This window comes from Canis lupus, chromosome 24 (genome assembly GCF_003254725.2).
Source record: "Canis lupus dingo isolate Sandy chromosome 24, ASM325472v2, whole genome shotgun sequence".
Classification (NCBI taxonomy): Eukaryota; Metazoa; Chordata; class Mammalia; order Carnivora; family Canidae; genus Canis; species Canis lupus.
Genome location: NC_064266.1, coordinates 30,973,283 through 30,990,654, shown reverse-complemented (window position 1 = coordinate 30,990,654; position 17,372 = coordinate 30,973,283). Strand labels below are relative to the sequence as shown.

General features: G+C 43.1%; 1 protein-coding gene and 1 long non-coding RNA gene across 14 annotated transcripts in view; one reads left to right on the top strand and one right to left on the bottom strand.

The window, feature by feature from the left end:
• The window catches only part of PTPRT (protein tyrosine phosphatase receptor type T), a 1,044,320-nt gene that overhangs the window by 90,676 nt on the left and 936,272 nt on the right, over positions 1 to 17,372 (top strand). The window lies entirely within an intron of this gene.
• Positions 8,716 to 13,213, bottom strand: LOC125753476 (uncharacterized). Its single transcript, XR_007405421.1, has 2 exons — positions 12,552 to 13,213; positions 8,716 to 8,785 (listed from the first exon to the last, which is right to left on the bottom strand). It is a non-coding gene; the product is annotated as an uncharacterized LOC125753476 (long non-coding RNA).

Here is a 17,372-nt window from a genome sequence, read left to right as displayed (position 1 = left end):
TTTTCACAAAAGTGGATCACATCATAGACCAGAAAGTCAGTCTCCAGGTTCTAAGAAGGGACGTCATTACTGACCACTTTCTCTGACCCAGTGATATCAGAAGGATTGAAATAATAAGATAGAGTAGAAATCAATAAGAGGGCTGGAGAAAGCAACAATGATCACAAAACCAAATATTTTTTGAAAGAATTAGAAAAATAGACAAGTCTCTGGTGAGACTCCTCAAGGATAAAAAGGTGTGCATAAAATACAGGTATAGAAGCAACTTAGCTGTGATAAGTGAATTGGGCGGACAACTGTTCACAAATGCAAAATCCCATACGAAATGAATAGATGGTTGGAAAAAAGGAGATTTCAGAGTTGGCCAGCTAGCTGACTAACGGAAAACCTGACTAGAACGCTGGCTGCTGAAGAAATTGGAACAGTGGGGAAAACTTCTCCTTCCCCAAATAATAACTACCCAATTTAATATGAATGGATAATCCCTGCACTGTATATGTTGTTCCAGAGAGATAACAAGGGGAAAGCTGCTGTTGTTTTCTGAAGGTACCAATATCAAAACTGAAGAAGGTACCAGAGAAGGGAACTTACAAGTCTGTTTCAGATACAATATGAAATACAATGTTAACATGCTAAATCTGACATCCTATTAAAAATAGTATGGGGTTGAATTTATTCCTGCAGTACAAGATAGTACAGTAGGGTAACAGTACTCTAATCTTCTTATACAACAGGGGTTTATTTCTTATTCACAAAGTGGCACAGTGGTTGGCAGGTGGCCCATGTGATTCACGGACCCAGGCTCCCTCCATCTTGTGGTTCAGTCACTTACTAAGGCCCTGGAATCCCAAGAGAGCATGTGGAGACTGTCTGCCTGCTTTATGACGGTGTTGGGCCTGCAAGTGATAGAGCATTTCTGTTGATGAGAGCTAGTTGCACGGCCATAGCTGCATGCTGCTAAGTGTAGTTCTGAGTGGGGCAGCCACCTTCCAGTGACAGCACTGTCCTATGGAAGGAACAGCACTCGTTTTTTTGATGGAAGCTGATGTCTGTGTTGGTTCACAGCCCTTCTGAGAGCTTCCTGGGTATAATGGGAAATTGGACCCTGTACTCCTAAAGGGCAGGGAAAGACCAAAGAAACATGCAGGTCACTCCAGGTTGGTAGGTGGCAGTTTTAATAATAGCCAAAGGAACTCAGTGTGAGGCTTGTGTTGGGCAGCAACAAGACTAATGGATCCCTACACCTGCCTGCCAAATGGTAAGAGTTCAAGAAGAGGCTCTAATTGGGCCCAGTCATATACAGTGTGCAGGTGTTCTCAGCACCACATCACCATCTCAAGGGTGTGTCCTTGGAGCAGTCTCTGGAAACAGGAAAGGCAAGTGGAACCCGCATTCTAACCACAGGAGGGAGCGGGTAGGCAGACTGGGTGCCCAGATCCAGTTCACAGGTCAATTGGTGGTCATGTCTTCTTTATGAAATTCCCTAGTAGTCAGCTCTAGATTCTAACTTTTGGTTTAAGTTCAATTTACTTAACATATAGTGTATGATTAGTTTCAGGGGTAGAATTTAGTGATTCATCAGTTGCATGTAACACCCATTGTTCGTTATATCAAGTGCCCTCCTTAATGTCCATCATCCAGTTACCCCTTTGTCCCGCCCACTTCCCCTCCAGCAACTTTCAATTCATCTCCTGTAGTTGACTCTTGTGGTTTGCTTCCATTTTTATTTTTCCTTCCTTTCTCCTCTGTTCGTTTGTTGTGTTTCTTAAATTCCACTAAGTGAAATCATCTGATATTTGTCTTTCTCTGACTTATGTTGCTTAGTATATCTTTTAGCTCTATCTGCATCCTTGCAAATGGCAAGATTTCTTTTTGATGCGAGAGTAATATTCAGTTATATACACCACATGTATATGTACACCACATTTTTATCCATCTGTCTGTGGACATCTGGGCTCTTTCCATAGTTTGGCTACTGTTTGACATTGCTGTTATAGACGTTGGGGTGCAGGTGCCCCTTTGGGTCACTATGTTTGTATCCTTTGAGTAAATACCTAGTAGTGCAATTGCTGGGTTGTAGGGTAGCTCTATTTTTGAGGAACCTCCATACTGTTTTCCAGAATGGCTACACCAGCTTGCATTCCCACCAACAGTGTAAGAAGGTTACCCCTTCTCACAACCTTGCCAGCATCTGTTTCCTGAGTTGTTCCTTTTAGTTATTCTGACAGGGATGAGGTGGTATCTCATTGTGATTTTGATTTGTATTTCCCTGATGCTGAGTGATATTGAGCATTTTTTTATGCGTCTGTTAGCTATTTGTACTCTTTGGAGAAATGACTGTTCATGTCTCCTGCCCATTTCTTGACTGGGTTTTTTGTTTTTTGGGGGGTTGAGTTTAAGTTCTTTATAGGTTTTGGATACTAGCCCTTTATCCAATAGGTTATTTCCCAGTAGTCCACTACAGATTTAACCTCAAAACCTGTAAGTAGAAATCATTAACAAATTAAAGGAAAATAAATTGTATGATGATCTCAAAGCTGTTTATGACAAAAGCCCAGAGACAAACAGGAATACATGGCATACCAATCAACTTTTGCTGAGTAACACTACAATGACAACCTCTAAATGTCAGTGGTTTATGACAGTAAAGGTTGATTTCCTGTTCATGTTACATGTAGGCTGTAAGTTGGCTGTGTTTCTGCCTCTGTAGTCTTCATTCAGAATGCAGGCTGGAGGAACAGTCACTATCTGGGATGTGTGGTGATCCAGTAGCAAAGGGGGAGGAGCTGTAGAAGCACTAGGTGGTTGCAAATGTCACCTTGGATGTGGCATTTGTCATCTCCTCTCATAATCCATTGGCCAAAGAAAGTCTTATGGTCAAGCCTGATGTCATATGATGGGATCTATAATTTGCCCAAAAGAAGAAGCCCTGTGGGGATCCCTGGGTGGCGTAGCGGTTTAGCACCTGCCTTTGGCCCAGGGCATGATCCTGGAGACCCGGGATCGAATCCCACGTCGGGCTCCTGGTGCATGGAGCCTGCTTCTCCCTCTGCCTGTGTCTCTGCCTCTCACTCTCTCTCTGTGACTATCATAAATAATAAAAAAAAAAAAAAAAAGAAAAAAAAAAAAGAAGAAGAAGCCCTGTGGTGGGGCACCTGGATGGCTCAGTGTTTGAGCATCTGCCTTCGGCTCAGGTCGTGATCCTGGGATCAGAGTCCTACACCAGGCCTCCCACAGGGAGCCTACTTCTCCCTCTATGTCTCTGTGTCTCTTTCATGAATAAATAAATAAAATCTTGAAAAAAGATAAAAAGAGGCCCAGTGATGTTGGGCCTGGTAGGTAGGGGCAGCAGATAATTAAGTACAATAATGCAGTCTTTATAGAAAAGAATACCCTTTATCTGATCAGGGCTTTCCTCCAAAAGCCTGTTGCAAACATTGTTTAATAGATGAATTTTAGGAGTATTCTTTTTCGACATTAGAAGTAAGGATATTCATGTATTGCTGTTACATACTAAAGAAGGTTTGGGGTGACACAGTAAAACAAGTAAAAAGAAAGTCCTGAGGATTGGAAAAGACAAATTGTCATTTTTTGCATGTAATACCATTTACTTGAGAAGTTAATTACCAGACCAACCACTAGGAGTAATGAGTTCAGCAAGTTTGTCAGATAATATAAACATCCAAATATGAAGTTTTCCTCTGTACTGTAATAATAAAGAATATAATAGAAGATACCACTCACAATAGCAACAACTACATAATTGTGCCTAGCAATCCATCTGTTCAAAGAGTGCCTAGATTTACCTGGAGAATCTCTAAAGGCATGAAACAAGGCCTGAATAAGTGGAGAGGTATATTATAGATTGGAAGGAGCACTCAATGTTGTCAAGATGTCAGTCATTCCATATTAATCTATAAATTTAATGTAGATACAGTAACTGTATCACAACATTTCCAAAGGTGATTGGTCAAACACATCTCACAATTTCCATGGAAGGAAAAACACTCATTAGTATCAATTTATAGGAAAAGACTGGAATATGTGGGGATTTGTCCTCCTATCTGTATTGTGAGTGTCGCATCTGAGAATTGGTTGCTTGGACATGCTAGTGAATAGCACAGTTCATGGATTCCCAAGTCTGCTTCATTTATTAGAAACCTCTCCTATAGTGAATAAAACTCTACTCTGCATTAATTAAATGTTTACTTTGTGCCAGCCACTGGGGAGATAGGAATAAGGTTTGGACACTGATTTCCGGGGGTTTACAGTTTAAGAGGTGAGGCAGGACACACAAGCTGCTTAGCAGGATTGGTTCTAGGACTCCCTACAAGGGGGAGGGTGAGAGGGGGAGGGGAGAAAAGGAAGCTGTAAGAAACCAGAGATGGTGTTGTGCTTAAGAAGGGGCTCTTAATTTCTAGGGGAGGTCTGAGCAAAGCCTACAAAAATGGCACAAAGTGAAAAATGGGCCCAGAACAGAACCGCACAGCACTCTGCAATGATGGAAATATGATGTGGGGGAAGCAAAGTGGCATGTGTATTTATGTGTGTCTGGTGTGAGCAGCAGGATGGCGGGAGAGCCGCCAGCGAGAAGAGCAGCTTTCCTTCGATCATTTGGAAGCATAGTTTATTTCCCGATTGTTGGCTCTGCCTTTTCTCTGCCACTCAAACTTTATTGGGAAATGGATTCTCTTGCCAAAAGCGTGTGATTAATACTGCAACTGGTTGTGGGCTTAACAACAGATTGATGGTTATATTTTTAAAGGGGCAGCCTGCTTACGGTTTATGTCGCCATGGTATGTCATGTTTATCATCCCTAAGTGAAAGAGGCCTGTTTAAGTTAGATTTTCAGTTCTTTTCACATGGTGTTTGTTGTTCACCTGCCACCTTGTATTTCTTATTTGCTTTTTAGAGAGTGAATGTGCATGAAGCACGAGCTGTTGTACCAAATTTTGTGCGTGTAGCAGTGTCTGCAAATAATGTTAATGGTTTTCTGGGTGCTAGAAATGAGATGGGACTATTATGGACAAGGACTGCCCGCATGCCCTAGCTGGGCCTTGGTCCAATTCCTCATCCTCACAGGTCCCCAGGCTCATTTGCTCAGGGCCTCCAGAGAGGTCAGTTTCAGGGAGGCTGGCTCACTGATCATCTCCACAAGACACTGGCGCTAAAACCAGGTGCTGCTCTTATTAATTCATAAAAATAGATAAAGCTAAAGTTTTCATCCATTCATTATTTTTTTTGGGAAAGAATTATTGGGCACCTACTATAAGGTTTGTGCAAGCTAGAAAGGTGTCATAGCCATGTAATTGTAATCGAGGGTAGGGGTTGAGCAGTGCAGGAAGAGAGAACAGGGAGGATCAAAGCTCCGAGGTCTTCTGCCTCATATGCATTCTCCGTTGTGTAGGTTTCTTAGCATGGGAGAATGGTGCCTGGTGAGCATGACCCATCCAGAGAATTAGTGGGACATGGAATCCTCCAGTGTACTTTGCCCTGGGCATGTACTTGGGAATGATTGGGAGAGGCCATTGGAGTAGGGCATTTTAGGTGGCATTTGTGGGTTGAGCCTGGCCTCCTCTACTTGAGTTGGTACTCAGACTTTGTGATATCTTCTGGATCCTCTCTTAGCTTCAGCAAGGGGCTTCCTCTTGCGTATTTAAGAGGAAAGTATCCTAAGCAGTGTATGGTGGATGTTTGCAATGACCTTTTGATCTACACGACGAGGTCTAGGTGACCTAGACCATCAGTGTTGATACCATAGAGGAGGCAGTGTGGCATGGTGAGGAAGGACATGGGCTCTGTTGTCTCTTCTTGGGTTGAGCTTTGGCCTGTGTCACCTAATGAGCTGTGCATCTGCTTTCCTGATTGACAAATGGGGTAAAGAATAATACCTGCCTTCTTGAGAAGATTGAGATACTGCATATAAAGCATTTGGTGCCACTTTCCAGAGTAGGCATGTCATACTGTTGGGTATGATTGCTTTCGTTGTTTCTCCTTTACTAAACATGTTTGATCATCATGTCCCACAGAACCTTACCATTAATTGAGTAGTGATGGAATCAAAAGGTGGGCTGGGGCCAGCTTACGTTGGCCCTCATAGTCATGTTTGGCATTCTGAATCTTAACCTTTGGCGATGGATGTTTTCCAAGGAGGGGCTCTTGTGATCCCATTTGTGGTTTAAAACCACTACTCTGGGAGGACTTGGGAGGATCTGCAGTCCCTTGGGAGGTTGGTTGGAAATCCAGCTGAGGGGTACAGAGGACCTGAGTGAGGGCCATGGCTTAAGAGGAGAGGAAGAGATGGTGTTGAGAAATGCTGAGGAGGTACAGTGATAGAGACTCAAATGATGTTGTGGGAGGTAAGGGAAAAGAGGAGTTAGAGCCATCCCTAGGACCTGTATCTTAGATGACCAGGCTAGGGGACACCATCTTGGAGTGAAGGGAGGACTGTGAGTAGAGGTGGTGGTGATGGGCACCGTGTATTTTGTCTCCTTTCTGTCTCAACTGGCAGGTTGTTCAGCAGTTATGGGACTGGGAACATATTCCTTGGGATCTTTTGGATGGGGGGAACCTGAGAAGACTTTTGAGAATATTTTTTTCTCCTCTCCAATTAAGAACCACACATCTATAGTGAAAGGTCAGCTGAAGACCACACCAAAATAAAAAGCAGACTCATTAGTGTTCTTTTCTGAGAGTATTTTTGTTAATTTGGTTTGTGTTTAAAATCAAGTAAGATGAGATAAAATCCTATTAAATATTAAATATATCACATGGTAGCATTTTTATTTGAATTTCATGTTGTGCATAGTTAAGGAGACTTATGATATCCCAGATGAATCAGAGAATGTAGTGCTAAATAGACTCCAGGACTCTTGGCACTAGACCCTAGGAATCATGAGGAAACTGGGGATGGTAGGGATTTTTCTTTGAAAAACAGGAAGGAAAGATGTGCACAGAAGGAAAGTGCGTTATCTGCCCACCCAGCAGGAGAAAGAAGTTAGTTATACTATGGTTACTGTAGGTTAAAAAAACTCCCAATTATTTTTCCAATTGAAATAGTGAAAATGATTTTTAAATGGAGGGTTTAAGTCACTTGACAGACATGGATGTTTAGGAAATTTGTAGAAGAACAGCAAACTAAGCCTCTGGTCAGAGGTTCTTCAGCTCGATCATACATGGGATTCTGCAGTTCTGGTGAGTGAAAAAAAGGGGTTTCAGCCCTTTGAGACCTGGGGACTCAGTTTCCTGCTTTGAAAGTGAACATAAAACTCTCAGTATTGCTTTATGCAAACAAAGCCTTGCTAAATTCTAACTGTGCGCACACCTGTTCCGATAGCAGTTTGGGTTCTGCACATTTTTCTTCCACATTCAAAGACGTGCTTTCCATGTCAGATGTTATTTGCTACTGGGTCTTTCTTGGGTCCATGTAGACTTAAGCCCACTACCTGGCTGTAGATGAGTCAGGGGAATGGTCCAAGGTGCCTGACCTAACTCGGGGAGGATTTATTATGCTTATACCTCTGACTTGAGGAATCCATGTGAAATCAGAATAATTTCCAGCTGTGCAGCACATTTTACTTGGGATTCTGCAGGGCACATCTACACAGGGATCCCAGCTCCATCACAGACACAAAACCTGTGGGACAGAAGCTGACAAATATTTATTAGAACATAGCCTGGCAGCATAACAAACTCAGTAGAAGAAATGTGACTGGCCATCCGGCCTCTGTGAGTGCACCTTGCCTTCTAGCCCTCTGTTGAGCTCCCAACATCTAGCTGTGCATCTTTGCAGGAGAGCCCTTTTTGTGGTACCAGATCAGGAGAGACAGAGTGAGCCACATGTACTAGAAATGGTACCCTCCAAGGATACCTTCTAAAATATGTGTGTTCTCTTAGCTTAGGGATGCTCACACTTTGGTGAGGAATCCCATGAGGGCTCCTACTTCTTAAAACTTTCTTTTAATTAGACAGTGCTCTTATGATGCTGATGCATCTCTGCAGTTTAGTGCTAAAAAGCAGGACAATGGCCTGGAGAAAAAAAAAAAACCACTATTCATTAAGGGCTGAATGTTTATCTTCTGCATCCATGCAGAGCTCTCCCCAGAGGCTCAGCACTGGGAACAAGCCTGAGAAAAAGCTCTGGGAAGGGGCAGAGCTGGATGTGTGCTTTCAGAGTTGAAGTCAGCACATTCTTTCTAGAGAGCGTTGACTCTGGGCAGCACCTTGATAGTGAGGCCACATTGGTTCCAAAATGTGTCAGGAGAGTGGAAGAAAGGATGCCCTTCTTTGATTTTTTTAGGGGTTTTGACAGCCTGGGGTCTGACCCATGGCCCCAAACACTTAGCTGCTTGATGATGTGATTATATGGAAAGCCTAGAATTGCAAGCCCCAATGAGAAATCTAGTCCAGCCCTCTCATTTTACAGGTGAGGAACTAAGTCCTGGCACATTCTAAGAGTGACTTCATTGCTGTTCAGGGGGAGTATGGGAAGCGGGCTGACTTGACCAGATCTGGGCTCTGCCTCTGAACAGATGTGTGACTTTGAGCAAGAACCTAAATGAAAGTTTGGATAAATGCACAGGCTTCATGGTGTTCTGCTGAGGATGAGGTGTGAGGGCTTATTCAGTGTTACTTTCCTTCCTCCCGCGTCAAGTTGAATGATGGACATATGGAACTTGGAAAGAGTGGTGTACAGATTGCCAACAAGCAGGCCGGTTTCATTTTCCTTGCCTTTAATGACTCAGATTGTTGGAGATCCATATCATAGGGAAACATATCTCTTACTCTGAAAAAGAACATATGGTCATTAAGAGACATTAGAAAAGTTTGTTTAGTTTTTGCTTTTATTTAACAGTCTAATATCAAGCAGTAGTTTAAGTGTGTGTTGGCAGGTTTTTATTAAAAGGATTGGTTAAGTCGATTATATTACAGTCATCTGTAGAGTTTCTTGGCCTTTTTTTCATGATCACCCCCCTCAAGGAGTCTTTTGGACAGTTTTTCCCCCTAATTGCCATTCCCCCATAAAATTTTAATGCCCCAGATATGCTGTATGTTTATATATCTCTGCTTTATACATCCTCACCCCATATCCCTCCCCAAGATTTTAAAGTGTGTGATGTTTTGGAAGAGCCCAGCAGTGTCTGAAGGCAGCCTCACCAAGTTCTTACTGTCCTAAAATAAGGACTGGTACAAACAGTTTTGAATAATACAGGGAAATGTTACACTAAGTGAAGGAAATGAGAGAAGTGGATGGACACAAAGTAGGATCTACAATATAATGTATCTATTGTACATTCAACATAAAAAAATGGAAGTCTTTGTTAAAAATGGAAGTGTTTCCTATCACTAGGTAGCTGATTATGTTTTTTTCCTTTATATTCTCTATTTCCGCCTGGTTTTTTCCTATAGTGAGCATAGCTTCTCTTTACATTAAGACAACTATTAGCAAAGTAAGCAAGTGCTGTTGGCTCCTGCCCTCTTTGTGGATTTGAAAGGACCTTCGTTGGTGGCAGAGAGGCTGCCTGGAACGTTAAGGCAGTGGGGCTGTTGCCTTTTTGAACACACAGATGGTCTTTTATTCCTCTTGACTTCTTCAAATCCATTGCTGCCTTGATCTTATGCTAGGGGACCACACCTGGACCATTTTTTGAGCTTGGTGGAAACTTAAAAGGATGTGGGCTTAAGAAGATACAAATTCCAGAATTAAGTACTAATTAAGTTCTTGGACACAAATCACTTCACACACTCCACTTAGAGGATTTGTGTAATTGACTGAGGAAATAGTTTGAGGGGGAAGAGCATTTCTTTTCATTAGTGTTCAAATGAAGTGCAAATTATAGAACTTGGGCTACGTATTTCCTAAAGATAGAAGCTTTGGAGAAAGGAAGAAAAATTAGGAACGGAACTTAGTTTAAAATCAGAAACAAATGCAGTTTGGGTAGAAAAGTTTGGACAATTTTCTCCATGGATAATTTGAGAGCAGCCAGCTAGTGCTGGGTTGGAAATGACTTCTTTTTTATTTCCAGAGCTCAGGTTTGCAGCCGGATTTTATTTTGTGTTTATTTCACATGCAGCTTGGTTCTGTAATCAAAATGTCTCTCTAGGCTAAGGAGGCCATGTGAATATTTGAACCATGTGTCAGAGGCCTGCAAACCTACTTTGAGGAATTAGATGTTAAATGAGTAGAGATGGCACCTGTGCTTAGGTGGACCAGGATCAAATTACAAGGGTTATTAATCTGCAGACTTTGGGGTTTAGGATGATGACCAGGTGAATCAGCAACTAATTTCTCCAGCATAATACATCCTTGCACAATTATAGCCAATGCATAACTATAATGTCCATGAGGTCGTTATATTAATTTGTTGCAGGGATTGTTTCTTGGGCTCTTAATTGTGTGAATTTTGCCTCTGAGTCTCAGAAATGTTGACCGGTTTCAACAGGATTGGAGCTGTTCACCCTAACTCAACTGAAATAGATGAGTGCCAGCCATGCCAGCCATTCCACAGGGATGGAAAAGGCAAGCCCTGATCTCAGCAAACTTAGTCCGGAGAGCTAGATCAAATGTCCAGACCAGTCCATGCAAATGGGGCCAGGATGCATGAGCTACTGTATGGTGTAAACCAGTGGAACCCATGGAAACTGTTGCAGTGGGACAGACAGCAGCTCTTCTGCATCAAGCTGGTTGCTTCCCTGTGGGAAAGAAGCAGTTTTCAAGGGGAGCTGGAAAGAGCAGATTTTGTTTAGTATGAACTTTCCTGTTAGGGGTTGGGTTCTCTGCAGGCAGAACTGGAATAGGAAGCCCATGTCAAAATATGTCATATAACAGAGGGAGGATTTGGACTGTGATTGTCATGTGGTTGTCACATGACAGTTACTCAGGTGGCTTGTTTAAACACAACTTCCTGGGTCCTAGTCCCAGTGTTTCTGATTCAGAAAATCTCCAGTGGGGCTTGAGATGTGCATATCTAACCAGGTTCCCAGGAGAAGCCCATGTGATTTGTGGTATGGGGACCAGTCCTTGAGAGGCACTGCTTGAAGAAGGGGAGATCAAGGAAGTAGGATCATATTGACCCCACCTTGAGGCAAGGCAGGGAAGACTTTTGTCCCCTGTGCACCCTTGTGTCCATTAGTCACTGGCCACTGCTCTGTGGTGGAGATGGGGAGCCCTAGTTTGGTGGCGGGCAGCTTTGTAGAGGAGAGAGCAGCTGGGAGTGATTCACGCTTGGGGAATGGTCACTTCCTGGTGGAGATATCCTGGGGCTGTCAACTGGAAGCATTCACCACATTGTTCAAGTTTGAAGGATTGGGAGAGGTATGCATACTAATAAAATCAAGAACAGAAAACACAAACTAGGCGGGGCTGTTAAAAAACACCTGTAGGCCGAATTTGGCTCAGAGGCTGCCTGTTGGTCACTTCTGGGCTACAGGTTTTTTTTCTAAAACCTTTTTGAAGAAGGTATCTACTGGGGTTGTTGGATTTCTTCTGAATAGCTACCTGAAGTTGGTTTCAGTGTGTTCATCTTAGAAGCCCATGGTGAGCTTGGTTCTCCAGAACATTTTCCATGGCAAAATAGGATGCTTTTCCAGCTGATATTGTATAAATCACAGAGAGGCTGCTGTCCACAGTCTCCCATACTGGAGTAACCATTATGCAAGCTGTCATACATGACTAACCCATTATTACAGCCCCAGAAAAGCCGAGGGACTCCCACTTCATTTCTGGGGGAGCCCATTTCACACCTGAATAGCTCTTATTTTAAAAAGTCAGCCTGATACTCATTACAAACTTGCCTTTGCTAAAAGACATCCCACTGCTTTTCGTTAGGCATCCCTCTGCCCCCAACAAAGTCCCTTCCTTGTCATACCAGAAATAATTCTTGCTCGTCCATGGTGCTTACCTCTTTAGTTAATAGTATAGAGGAGAGATCAAGGGTGAATAAATAGAATGTGGTTATATTATTTATTATAGCCTTTTTGGATTCCCACTTATGGTAATAATGGCAAGTCAGATTCATTCTGTTTCTAAGGAATCAATTTGCTATTATATGCCAAATGTCATCATTTTGAAGTTAATGTAATACTGTAGAGGATTTATTGCTGCAAATAGAAATAGTTATAGCACTGTCCAGTCAGTAGCCACTGATGCCAGAAGGCCCTGAGTGGTGGTTATATCCAGCCACGACTGTTCCATATACTGGCTGGATTGACAAGTTTACAGAGGCGCCCAGGACTCATCGAGCATGACTCTACTTTGGAAGTGAGCTCAGTCTTGGAGCTGGGACCATGGTTGGGAGAATGTGTGTGTTGGAGGCTGTGTGTGCCATCCTTTCAAGCATGGGGGTGACTGAAGGCCAGGGAGGGCAAAACTCACAGCTTTGGAGTCTTATTTCCTTTGGGTGCTGAGCTATACTGAGCCTGTGCATGGCGCCACTTACTTAGCAACCTCAGATTCTCAGAGGAAAAGTCAAGAACCAGGAGGTAGATTTTGAACTCTACTGCTACATACAACTCCAGTGCCTTTCCACGAGTTCCTCTGGGCTCCTTCTCACCTGGCCTGTTTCTGATCCTCTGCCCACCTCTTCTTTAATATTATTTCTGGCTGTACTTAATCTCCCTGCCCTGTAAAACTAGGGATTCTTCATCGTTTGTGCCAGTTCTTTCTCCTCTCTTCTCTCATGGTAATACCATTGCCTTAAGGATGAATCCTGCATCTCTTTCTGTGGCCGTAATTTCGCTCTTAAATCCCAGTTCAGCAATAGCTTCCTGTTAAATCCTTTCAGTTGTCCCACAGGTGTATAAACTCGGCAGGTGGCAAATGGAGTGCCCCCCTTTCCTAATTTGCTTTTTCTCCTTTATTTTTAATTTTGATTCATGGTGGCATCTTCCCCCAGACACCCAGGGGTAATCCAAGGACTTCCCTTTTTGTAAGTATTGCTAGGTTCTTGCCTGAAGGTGTATCTTAGATGGTGTCACTCCTCTGTTCCAAAATCCCCAGAGATTGACTCCTTAAAAAATGATGTATTGAGTTGTAAGAGAATTTGTCGAGGTGAAATTCACACATCCTAAAATAACCATATTAAAGTGAGCCATTGAGTGGCATTTAGTACTTTCCAAGTGTTACACAACTACCACCTCTGTCTAGTTCCAAAACCTTTTCATCACCCCAAAAGGAATTCCTGTTCCCATTAAGCAGTTTCTCCTCCATTCTTCTCTTCCCCCAGCACCTGGCAACCACCATTCTGCATTGTCTCTAAGAATTTACCTCTTCTGGATATTTCATATAAATAGAACCATACAATATCTGACCTTTTGTGTCTGGCTTCTTTTATTTATCATGTGTTTGAAGTTCACCCATGTCTAGCATATATCAATCAGTACTTAGTTTCATTTTATGGCTGAATAATATTACAATAAAGCACAATTTGTGTATCTCTCCATCCTTTGGTGGACATATGTGGGTTGACTCCACCCTTTGGCTGTCGTGACTAGTGCTACTATGAACATGTGTTTATGTATTTTATGGCTTAAAAATATTTCTGTAAAGGGCCGAATAGAACATATTTTAGGTTTTGTGGACCATAGCGTCTCTGTCCCAACTTTGAACCCTGCCACTGTAGCACAAGAGTAAATGTGTATTGGCTGTGTTCCAATAAGACATTATAAAAAGATAATGAGGGGCCAGATTTGGCCCAAGGATCATAGTTTTCTAATCTCTACTATAGAACAAAAGGAAGCCCCTCTCCCTAGAACTCATCGCCCTTCTGGATTCTCCCTAACTTGCTCCCACTCTTTGCCATGTCCTTCAGATGACACAAAATAGAGGGGACCACAGGCACAGAAGGTGGAATTTGGGGCTTTGTTGGTGGAGAGAAAAGAGGGAAGTTGTGATTTGGTAGGAGTAGGAGAGAAGCCAGAAATAATCCTGGGGTGGGAGGTGGTGGTGGTGGCAAACTCTGATCTCACAGCCCCTCTGGGCTTGAATGCTAGGTTGATAGATTCTTACAAATTGTGCCCGTCTGCCATTCTTCTTCGGGCAAAACTTGGGCTTCCAGACTTTCTCAGATTTAGAAAACAGTGTGGATATATTCCTGTATCATTGTTACGGAAATGCTTGTCATTGGAAGCCTTTCACAGAGTCTCTGCAGTGTTCTTGGGTTAATCTCATTTTCAAATATGGAAGGAAAGAAGTTCATTGTCTGGAACATATCCTCTAAAAGAGTTGTAATTCACAGAGCTTGCGGAGAAGTGCTCCTGTAGGTGACAGGAGGCCTTCGGGGACAAATAAAGGAACATTTATGGATGAAACCTGAGCTGAGTCCTTCTTGCATGAGCAGGAAGCCATCTGGGTGACACAGACTGTGGTGAGTATGCGAGTGACTTCGTCCTCATGCCTTACACATGCACCTGCCATTTGTACATTTACGTAATTCTGGAAGGAGAGACTAAAAGAACAAAATGCCAGAATGGGAAACATGGTTTCCAGAAATCTTTTGTTGGATAGAAACCCTGGCTTGTAGCTGTTTTCTTTAAGGCCCATGCTTGGGAGGATAGAGGGATACACAATGGCATGGTGGACTGGGAGTGATAGAATCAGGGAGTGCAGCTCTAGGCCTGGCTTTCTTGCTGGCTACAGATGGTACCTCTCTGGACAGCTCTGCTTCCCCGTCTCTGAAGTGAGAAGTCTACTCTGATCTCTTGGGCTACCCCTGGAAGTATGAGTCTGCTTGTCCCAACCAGCGTGGATCTAGGAAGCAACACAAGGTTTTTCCTCTCTCAGGGCCATTCTGGCCCATTCTGTGTGCACACAAATCTCCCATCTCAGATGCTTTTGCTACCAACTTGTGTGAGGTTTCACCTCACCTTAGCCTCAGGCTGGTAAACAGTATCCTGGTTTATTGTGCAAAGGTTAACATTTCTCTCCTGCATGGTTCTGGGAAGTTTCATTTTTCTGCCAACAGATCTTTGAATCCAGTCCTTGAAAGCTGACCAGGATGCTTCTGGGAGACATTCTCTGTCCCGACTAGGGGACATACACCACTGTGTGATCACCACAGTCCGTTTCGCCTTCTCATTCTGAGCCATAGTGAGAATACATTCCTAGACCCTCTTGTCAAATGTGGGCACATACTGTGTTCTGGTCAGTGGAATGTGGAGGACTATGGTGATGTGTGTATATATACCACTTTTAGGCCTGGCCTGTAAATCCCTATCACATGTGATTTCTCTTCTGTTCCCTTGACTGTAAAGATACTGAGGCTATAGGGTTTGGTGGAACTATAGGAACCTGGGTCCATATATCTCTGTTGGACTATTGTATGAATGCATAGAGAATGTTCATTGCCTCAAGCAATCAAAGTATTGAGATGATTTGCGATGGCAGCTTGCCCATTCTTCCTAGTGCACCTGCTCTGTGGGATGCAGAAGGAAAGGAGATCCTTTGAAGATGTTTCCAGTCTAGGGCATAGCTCTTTAGAAGCATGGTGAGGAGGAGAGGAAGCTTTGGCCATGAGTGAAGGATCTTCTTCAACAATGGGTACAAGCCATGTCAGCATGAGAATAAAGGGCCAATCTAAAGACTGGAGGGTCCAGGATGATACATGCCAGCTTTCAGAACCATGACTTAGTCTAGAAATAACCTCTTTTATTTTCTCAGCTTAGCGCTGGGATTTTTCCTGCCTATTGGATCTTGACATTTCCCATTAACCTTTTCTTTGGGAGACAATGGACAATGGAAAAAGCTGTACTGAGAACCTCATGATAAGCAGGTGGTGGGTAATTGAAGTGTTACCAGTGGCAGCTAGAGACATGTGGACTTCCTGTTTAACACTAGCTGGCTCCTGTCAGCCCTTAACTTCTGGAAGACTTACTTGAACTTGATGGTTGTGGGAAGGAAGGGATGAGGATGCCTGTAGAGAATTCACAGGTTAAAGCAGGGGCTCTCAGGCTGAGTTACATGGATTTTGATCAAGAAATATTTATCCTGCATGGCTAGATGTTGGTATCCCTTTGTTGTTGTTTTTCTCTCCAGAATCATTTAATGGAGCTTTTGAGGGGTTAACTAAATAGGAGGAAAGTTGGTTAGGAAAGGTGAACTCTTGGAACAGACCATTTTGGAGTCTGAATAAAGTAGCAATTGGTTTCCTTCACCCCTCCCAGTGTGGGTGACAGAGGAGCTGTGTTCCACACAGTCATTCAGGTACACAGCTGTGCTTAACTGCCCAACTGTAAGGGATCCTGGGAAGTGTGGTCTCATTGTGTGCCCAGGAGAAGGAGGAAATGATGTGGGATGAACACACAGCAGTCTCTGCCCTAGGAGGGAAGTCACTTTTAAGAAAAGTTGTTTGGCCGCTTGAAAAACTGTTGTTCATGAGTAAAATACATGGAAAGGCAAATCATGAAACAAAACTATCCTGCCATTAGCAAATTTCATTTCCTAAAGAGTCCAAGTGGGACTGTGTTGCAATGAATCTTTATTTCCAGAGACTTCTGGACTGTTAGGACAGGAGTCAGGCTGGGGATGGAGTATAACACCTGGGAACTTGCAGAGCTTCCTCTGGGTTGAAAAGTCATGTTTCAGTGGCCCTGCCTCCATGTTAATTCTCTGGAGCCTTCTATATGTCTTTAGAAGGCCCTGGATTCCCTAGCTGTCATTATGGAATAATAGCTCTGAGGCATTTCTGCCAAAAGGGAGACTGCTCGTGACATTGGGTTGATCTGTTCTAATACTAAGAACGCACTGGGAAGAAACCAGCATAGCATTGAGCACTAGAAGTTGGCTCCTTGGTAGGCTAAAAATGGGACAGGGATGCTCCCCAATGAAGGTGGTTAGAGGCATTTACTGAAAGAGGGGTTGACAACACCTTTGCAGCTTTGAGCCCAGCACAGCATGGCTCCTTTCATTTGTTCCCCCTGGAATCTCCATTACTGCTGAGTTTTCAGTAGCCTCCCACGGAGTCTCAGTTCTACCAGGAACCTGGAAACTTTCTCACTCACCTTTGCTCCAGCTCTAGAGAAATTGTTTGAAGGCCTAAACAGAACTGAACAGTTTGCTGCAAAGCAGTTTTCTGAATGTGGAAGGAGGTGACCAAAAAACAAGATGAGCTCACAGATTTAGTTCTAAAAACTATCAAAACCAGATTGCTATAGATAGGAAATTTGCTGTGATGACCTGTGTCTTATCTCTAGAGAAAGATACTCTTAGGAGAAAACTAATACAAAGGGATTATAGAGTCCAGAATTTTTTCCCCCTAATGACCTTATTAGAGAAATTATACCCTGGATAATAATATAGTAGAAAGCTCCCCATGGAGTTACTTAGAGTGAAATTCTGATTTTTGGAGAAAGAAAATGGTAACTGTCAGCATTGCTCA